The sequence below is a fragment of the Zingiber officinale genome, chromosome 4A, assembly GCF_018446385.1.
Source record: "Zingiber officinale cultivar Zhangliang chromosome 4A, Zo_v1.1, whole genome shotgun sequence".
In the NCBI taxonomy this organism is placed as follows: domain Eukaryota; kingdom Viridiplantae; phylum Streptophyta; class Magnoliopsida; order Zingiberales; family Zingiberaceae; genus Zingiber; species Zingiber officinale.
Genome location: NC_055992.1, coordinates 101287582 through 101297393, shown reverse-complemented (window position 1 = coordinate 101297393; position 9812 = coordinate 101287582).

The window sequence follows — 9812 nt, the reverse complement described above, 5'->3', positions numbered from 1 at the left end:
CACAAAGGCTAGTGAGGGTTAATGAAGATAAAAGTCCTGGCAAATTCTGTGATCCAAATACAGTTGAGTGCAGATTTCCTGATATATATAAAGATGAAGACTCTTCGGATGAGGATTATGATGATAATACAGAGGATATCAAGTTTTCAGATCTATCATCTGGGTTTACAAGGTGTTATGATGAAATTGAATTTTTAGATGAAGAATGTGATGTGGTAGATCAACTTAAAATTGCAAGTGAAGTTATTGATTCTCTTGTAATTGATTCTCCTATTAAGGATATTGATGTTGGTTTATTTTTTGATGCTTGTGTTGATGATGATGATATGGAAGGAAGTGTAGGGAGCTGTGTTGTGGAAGCAGTATCTCAAGAATCACCTCCTTTGTCCACACAACCCTTAGAGATTATGAGAGTTACAAAGATTGAACATGTTGTGGACCAATGTGTAGGGACTTATGCAGAGTTGGCAGAGTCTCAAGAATCACCACCTTTGGTAGCACCAAAACCTGAGCCAGAGCCAAAACCATCATTTGATTCAGAGGAAGTCACATCCACATGTTTAGAAATTTCAAGTAGCTCTCAGCAAAGTATAGTTAGTATTTCTCATGATCTTTTGGAAAATTTTATAGAGGTACCTATAATTGACTTTGTTAGATGTGATTCAGTTTCTATTACTTATTCATCTTATCTTGATATGGTTTTGGTTCTATACCATATAACATGCTTGTGGGAGATTTGTTTTTCTTTTGAGTGTGTAGGTTTTCAAGAGGCCAATAATTAGAAGCTCACACTGAACCGTCTTCAACCACCTGAAAAAACTTCTAAGAATACGAAGATGGAGAGAGTGATACTTCACTTTTTAACTCCAATATTGAAAGCTCCCTCCATAATAAGAGCCCTTGGTAGGAGGGTATTGAAATATCTTACCTCTCTAAGAGTGAGATTTAGATGAATCTAATGAGGTGGTCAAGCTAATGACCTTAAATAAGCGCTTTTTAGGAGGCAACCCAAGTTCATTTTTCTTATTTTCTTTTATGTCTTTAGTTCTTTCTTTATAATAAACATGTATCCTCTACTTAATTTTTCTTGTCAATCTTCTTTTATATGACTCAAAGATTAGGAGGAGTGCAACTAGATGATGAAGAAGTTAATGACATGGGCATTTGGCATGCATCATTTGGTAACTTCTCTTACTTTTAATCTCCTCCACATTGTTTTTAGTTTTCATCAGGACAATGAAAAGATTAAGTTTGGGGGATGCATTAGATGCATTTGGTTTAGTTTAGTTTTTGTTTTGGTTTTCTTCTTTTTGCATAATAAATTTTTTACTAGTTACATTTTATATCACATCATGATTGTTTGTTCCTTATTATAAAATACTAGCACATTTATTCTAGATTCCATGTGGTTTATGTGTTACTTATGGTGCTAGTATGTTTAGTTATCTATCTTTTTTTTTTTCTATGATAGCATGAAGTGAGCAATGTTTTTCCTATAAGAGTTTAAGTGTTGACCTTGTTTTAGGACCTTTTTACACTATGCCTAGTTTTGATAGTTGATAACTCTGAAATAGTCATGATTCATAGAATTGGACTAGTACTTGTGCTTCTATGGTGACCTCTCAACTACATTTTGGTTACTAGATAAACTCAGATCATGTAAGCTCATTTGGAAAAATCAATCCCCCCCCCCCCCCAAAAAAATGAAGGTTTGCTCAAGTTTGATACTTTGCAAACATTCAAAGAAAGAAAAAAATAATAAGGGATAAAAAAATAGTTATCATGAGTGGAAACTAGCAATTCACCCCTTTGAGACCGAGTTAGGTTACTAGGGAAATGAATGTTATGTTTCTCTTGATATTGAGTATTCCTTTGAGACCTTGTATAGACGATGCATAGCATTTTTGAGGGGAATGAACCTTGCATGTGGCAGGTAAGTGCCTATCGCCGGAAGCATAAGGAACACGATCTTATGACGACTTGATTAGGATTAGGGATTGATACTTGATAAACATAGGTCACTATTGCACTGAGCATGGAGGACTACTATTAAGGTCATACTCAAACTACTTTTGTATCTTGCTTACTAATGAAATCATTTGATAGGATTAGATTCACTTGCTAGAGATTATAATGCACTATTTAACCGCATGAGTCTAGATTGTGGGTTTTGCTTGAGGACAAGTAAAGATTTAAGTCTGGGGGTGTGATGGGCATAGATTATATACACTTTTATACATGTTTGGACGCATATCTACTTATATTTATTAGCATAATCTATGTTTATTGCACTCTATTTCTCAATAATATCATACTTCCATTATATTTTGTTTGGAGATCTGCTCTTTGCTTGTTTTTAGTGACAGAATGCTATTTGGAAAGAAAATGAAGCAAAAATGCACACAGGAGTTTGGGTCGTGTATGTCACACGACCATGTAGCCATTATCATGCTTTGGTCGTGCCAATGTTCCAGAGACAAGGAAGGCTACGACCGTGTGACCCACACAGCCATGCTCCCCCACTAGAGGCAAATCATGCCACGACCGTGTGAGCCACACGGTCGTGCCAACATCCCATGGCAAAGCAACATGCGATCGTGCCAAATGGCACGACCGTGCCAACAATCCAGAGGGGAGGAGGGCCACGGCCGTGTGAATCCACACGACTGTGTGACTATGGCAGAGGAGAAGAAGGTCACGATCGTGTGAAGCAACACGGCCGTGTAACCTTGACAAAGCAGAAGAAGCACACGACCGTGTGAGCTACACGACCGTGTAGGTTATCCAGTGTTGAAGCAGCACACGACCGTGTGAATCTACACGACCATGTCACTTTGGCCGAAAGGAAGATGCACACGGCCGTGTGAAGGTCACTCGGTCGTGTCATGGGTTGTGTCGAGGCCACACCCTGCTCTATAAAAGGGGGTTTTCTCCCCTTTTCAAATCATCTTGGGTTTGGGACTTCGTCCCTTTCCTTGGGGAAGGGTTCTCCCCAAAGGGGGAAACCCTTGAGCTTCATTCACCTCCATTCCCTTCACGATCCGTCCATCTCCGGAGTAAGGAGACATCCCCAAGACATCAGAATCATCGGCAAGCATCTCTTCTTCCCCTTCTTCTTAAATCTAGGGTTGTAAGTATGTTTTTCTTTATGTTTTGGGCTGTTCTTCCTTAGCAATGGAGTAGATCTCTAGATCTAGGATGTAGGAAGTATTTGTGATGTAATGGAGATGTAAAACTATATAAATTTGCCATGTTTCTATTCAATGACTTGTTAATGTCTTGTTCATGTTTGATGATGTGTGTGTGTGTGAATGCTTATATATATCTTTTACATATTTTATCAAATGGTTGTGTAGAATTGTTAATCTCGTAGGGGGAATACCCTAGATCGTATGACTGAGGGCCGTTGTGATAGGGCTGCCCCGCTAACGGATGTCTAGGGTATCACCTTGAAAGGAGAAGCAAATCTCCACAAGGAAGTAGGGGATCGGGCGTAATCATTATTTCTATTTCTATATTATTGTGCGTTAGTGTGTTTCTGTGTTGTATGACTGAGGGGCGTCGTGACAGGGTTGCCCCGCTAATGGACTTCATAGGAATCACTACCATTTCGTAGCATAGGAATTGGAGTAGGAGATCATGCTGGCTTATCCACCGCAGGGGAGAGTCGGTAATGAATCTAACTCCCTACAAGAGCATGAACATAGAGGATAGGAACTAAGTAATCTATGTAGCATCGTCTAGCATCACAAGGAAACCGAAGTCCTAGATTCGCACCTTCCTTCATCCTCTTAGCTCAATCCCCTCTCAAGATCTCTTCTCTCTCTTCCCTCTTTTCTTTTACTCTTATGTTTGTCTAGATAATTCGTCATACGAAGTTAACTAGTGCTTAATCAACAGTCCTTATGGATACGATAATCTTTTATATTACTGACGACGTAACCGTACACTTGTGGTGACGTAACAATTAACACATAGTTAATGAGTTTCTAGCCTTTTGGGTTCCTAAATATATAACCTTTCAAGAATAATAACATCATCTACATAAGAGGTTTAGAGTGTTTAGAATGTTCTAAAGCATTAAGGAACATTCAAGTGGTGTTCAAGGCATTCTTCAAAATATCAATGGTTAGAGGTAACAATTGATTCTTTTTTTTTTACATTCCACTATCATGTTTATTTAGTACAAAATTTTGATTTAAATTCTTACAAAACTAATATGAAAGTTTATTAGAAGACTCTTCAGAGTATTTTTCAATATAAACTTCATAACTTCTTTGTTTAGCAGATTGATCAGTATCCCTTTATTTAGAAGATGGCGACTTTTAAACATTTGATTTTTCTTGAAAAATATCTTAACATATTACATAGTTCAACAAAAAAAAAAAAAATCAAGGCATATGTCAAGTAATAAGAATACTTAGAATTAATATTAAATGATAAAACTAATAAATATTCAACAATTACCCCTCCAAAATAATAGAAACGATTTAAAATTCCTACTATTAAACTAGATGAAAACTAAAAGCACTAAACTAACAATTAACATATAATATATATTTCCAAAATGCCAAAATCGAAAGGGAAGTAACGGAAAATGTGATACATCAAATCACAAGCTAAAGGAGGAGAAGTTTTTTACAAGATGAGGGCAAGAGGTGTTGAATAAGTGTGAATGGAGAAGAGGTGGAAGAGAAGAAGTTCCATTGTGAATGGAACTTTAGTTTCACATTGGAAGTTTCAAGACAAGTTTATTGGTTTATATTGATTCACATGCATTGAGGATGTGAATAAATGCATGGGGAGAGGCTCTCTCTCACGCGTGGGTGCACAGGGAGGTACAAATCTAGAGCCCAGATTGCATTGAACCAAGTTGACTTGTGCGTGACTTGCGCACACGAATGTTGGACCGGTCGGGGTAAAAATTTGCCCAAGCAAAACAACCAACATTTTACCACATATATCTTTTTGCTGCTTGTTGTCAAGTGATCATTAATTGATCATTAATATTGTCCTTTGGTTGACCTCAGGCAAAAGGTTACGCAGATAACACAGCAAAAACAAACAGAAGCTCTCCTCCTCATTCTCCTTCTTTGTTGTGCAACTCCTGTTCGGTAGATTGCCCACGGTAGCATTCGGGTACCACTCAGTTCGCCGTGACCACCAGTGCTTGGTGGAGTTCGCGGTCAGACCGTTGTATTCTGGGAAACATACCTCCCAAATAAGCCTCGAAGCACAGCCGGAGGTGGGGGCGAATCTATTTCAAGGAAACTGCTATTTGCAGGCCTCGGTCGGGATTTTGCCCGACCTTACTGCTCTGCAGACCTGGTCTTCTGTTCTGCAGATCTACTCTGAACAGACCTGGTCATTCCACTCTAAACAGACCTAGTCTTCCTTTCTGTCAAGACCTGTTCTGCTGCCCACCGACCCGACCGACCGACCGACCCGCCGACCCGACCGACCGACCGACCGACCCGCCGATCCGATTGACCAACCGACCCGCTGACCCGGCCGATTGACCGACCCGCCGACCCGGCCGACCGACCGACTCGCCGACCCGGCCGATCGACCGACCCGGCTGACCGACCGACCCGGCTGACCGACCGACCGACCTGGCTGACCGGCCGACCTCATCTCGACCGATCTGCTTGGCCGATCTGCCCTCTGTTCGGCCGATCTGCCCGCTCGGCAACACAGACTAGTAGCTCAGCCGATCTTCTTGCTCAGCAATTCTTTAGCTCGGAGCAGAAACTAGCCCCTGCTGGCAGAAACTAGCCCCTGCTGGCAGCCTGAGATTATCCGCTCAGGTCATCTCTACTGTAAGTTGAATTTAAATCAGTGCTATTTGAATTCAGCTAATACCCCTAAAATCTCCGGCAGATTGTTTGTGTCTAACAAAAGGCTGGTGGCTTAAAAAGATTGGAAAGAGGGTTTTGTAGCATTTTATTTTTTTGTAAAATAAATTTATTTACTAGTATCCCGGGGGGCTTTTGATCATTATCGTCTATATATATTATGATTGGACAATTTTTATCGGAGGTAGAGAAAAATTTACTGAATTAAAATTATACGAAATCAATTTTAGATTTTGTTTTTATCATGATAACTTAAGTTGATAATTTTAAACGGTAAAAAAAAAATAAAAGATGAACTGATTGAGATGACCAAGTTGCTTGGAAGACTGGGTTACAGGAAGAAACTTTAATAATTTGATCTAAAACGTACTTTTAAGAGGAGATAAAAGAAGAAAAAGAAAATTTAATAGTTTGATTTAAAAGAATAAGGGTAGTTTTGTAAAGGTAGGTGAAGGGTTAGCTAATGAAAAGATATTTTTTTAAAAAAATATGTTTTTCTTCATAAAAATATTTTAATTAAATCAGTTATTTTTGGTGCATGTTACATGGACAGATGTAACATGTAACATGTAACATGGAACATCAGTCCATGTACAACAGATTTTTCTAATCGCATGTTACATGGACTGATGTAACATGTAACATCATTCCATTGTTTTTCTCCTGATGTGTTTTTCTTCATATTGTTCCCGTTTATTTTTCTAATGGGATGTTACACTTTGTTGAATTACTCAACCCACTCTCATCTCTTTGTCTATCTTCCTGGTTCCCATCAGATTTTAAAGGTGTCCATTAAAGAAATATATGTTAAATTATGTCTTTTGTTAAAATTTGTAACAACTCTAAAAGGCAATACAACAGATTAAATTGAAGTTGGAAGCAGCTCAAAATCATTAAGAGCTTAAGCTTCCATTGGGCAGATACAGCAGCTCTTTCTTTCTCTATTAGCAGTAACGCTATTCGTCCTTGGCCACTCCTCATCTTCAGGTATGTTTAAGAAAGAAATCCTTGTCCACATTTAATTTTACTAAATGTTTTTTATAAAAAAACTCATCTTATTTTGAACTTTCACCAAAGATGCATCCCTTTTTAAATCCTCTCTTTCACTCGACTTGCTTCATTTCATCATTATTGCTTAAATCGGGAGTGGAATACCAAGGTCTTTTGGGTTGAAAATATTTGACAATCGTATAAAATAAAAATTAATAAAATTGAGCGTACAAATATTAGACTTTCAATATCATTAATCATATAATTTTAGTTAATGATACGGTGATGAAAAGATGTCTATAAAAAAGGGTCAAAAGGGAAAAAGGTCTGCTAACATAGAGGTCCAGGTCATCTGATAGGCCTACAATGGGATCCAACTATATATCTCATCGTATCTTTTTGGAGGTTAGTGCTACTGACAACAGAGCATGTCCAGTAGGCAAATTGTACTTTAGAAGCTTCCCGCCTATCACATTAGAGAATTGCGCGCTCACTTAAGGAAATGTGTCAAAGATACTTTTTGACTTATCTTTTCTAGGATGCTTTGGAAAATGTGTATATACTTTGGAATACATGCCTAGACACTACAATGACACTATACAAGAGAGTTCTCATCTACAGGAGGAGGTATGCACAACTTTGTTATTCAACACGCTCTTTGCTGCAACATTTTTACTGTTCTCCATTGTGTCAGAAACTGACTTGAGCGTCAGAGGGCTAATGGCAGGAACCCCTTCCCGGCTCGGTACTAATGCCTTTTGTGTTGCAAGACGGTGCGGAATCGCCATTTCGTCAACCCCACAATCACATCCCCAGCTTGCTACCTTCTCCGCTTTCGGACAGAATCATATCTAGCATCATTTGTGGAAACTTCACTTATAGCTGAAATGTGAAGATGGAGGATGCCGGACCACGTACCATGGTAACGCAAACGCAAGAAGACTTGGAGATGTTGATACAAGCCTGAGCCAGAAAGATGGTGGAGCAGCAACAAACAGTAGCCGACTGCCAAGTGAACAACCTCGTAGCGTCGATGACAGGATAGCAAGATGATCCCAGAGCTCGAGCGAAAAATGTCGTGGTTCTCAAGCCAAACAATAGTTCGACCAGCCCCTTCCGGGATGCTCCAAATGCTCCAATCCCCTACCACCGCGCATTATTCCGCATGCCCTCGGAAGTGCAAGGCCGAGCGAAAATGACACATGCAAGAATCCTCTTCAGAGGACGCGCCCGTCCGGGACAGATGGAAAGGCAAAGAACCCCGGCTCAATGACTCTTCCAAGAAGATCAATAGGAAGATCTCTCAAGAGATCTTAGACAACCAATTGCCACCTCACCACAGACCACTTACGATTGAGTACATGGGGCGACCGACCCCAAGGGCCATCTGATCAAGTTCAACAACATGACCACATTACATCAATATACTGACAGAGTCAAGTGTCGAGTATTCCTCACCACATTCTCCGGATTGGCACAGAGGTGGTTCAGGCGCTTATCAATCGGGTCCATCTACAGCTTCAAAGACTTCCGAATGGCTTTCTTACAACATTTTGCAAGTAGTCATCGCTATCAGAAGATGAACGTCAACCTATTCACGGTCAAACAAGGGCCTAAGGAAGCATTGTGGGCTTATATCAAGAGGTTCAACCAAGTGGCCATGAACATCCCCTCGGCCACCCCAGAGATCTTGGTAAGTTCCTTTTTCCAAGGACATACAGATGGCGACTTCTTTTGATCTCTCATAGAAAAGCCCCCAAGAGACTTCAATTAGCTGCTCGGGCGGGCTACTAAGCACATTAATGTTGAGGAGGCTCAGTCAGCTCGAAAGAAAGAAGTGATTCCTGAGCCGACGATCACCATGGAGCGCCGAGCGGCTCACCTCCACCAGCCATCGAAGGGACCTCAAGCGGGCACCACTCAACAATATCAAGAGCCTAGAGCCCATGCAGTCCAGCATGTGGAGGCAGAGCAGCCAAAGTTCACTAATTCTTGACTACGATGCCACTCTTCTACTCTTATCACCGCTCGGCGACTCACAACACTAAGGATTGTTATCATCTTAAACCACAACCACGACGACCGACTCCTCTAAGATTCTGCCACTGATCCCCATCTCCTGACCATCGCTATCACCGTCAATCGAGAGGATAGCATGATGAGGCTACGCTAGCGTCCGATCAGCATCCGCAATAGCCCTAGTGAAGAGATTACGATGGGCCTACCCGAGCCTCAACTGAGTGGTCGCGCCCATTAACTCAGGAAGAAGATAATCATAGGAACACCTCCTGGGGTGACATCGGTATGATCATAGGAGATCTGACCAATGACGATTCTAACCAGACTCAGAAGTCGCATGCTCAACGGTTGAAAATACATGTTGAGTGTACCAAAGAAAGGGAAGAAGGGGCAAGATTAGTTTTGGTCCACAAGATCTAGAGGGATTATAGATCCCTTATAATGATGCCTTGATCATCCGAGCGGTAATTGCTGACTATAATATTCACCGCACTTTTGTAGATAGAGGTAGCTTTGTAAACATTATATTCAAGAAGGTGTTTGATCAACTACAAAATGATCGGAGTGAGCTGCAACCCATGATGACACCCTTATATGGGTTCATGGGCAACAAAGTGTTGCCGATCGGCTAGACCTGGCTGCCCATATCACTTGGAGAGAAGTCGCTCAAGAGGACGAGAATGACAAACTCATTGTGCACTACAACAAAACTGTAAACGACAACACCCCTACGACAACGGTTTTAAGAGAAAGCGTTGCATATTTGCTCAAAGACAACGGTTTTTGCCAAAACCGTTGTCTTTGAACTCCCCATTAAATATAAAAGACAAAGGTTTTGGCAAAACTGTTGTCATTGAGTGACTTTTTTTTAAAACGACAACACTTTTTACAACGGTTTTATAAATCGTTGTCTTTATCCGCGTTTTTAGCGGCTACGACAACAGTTTT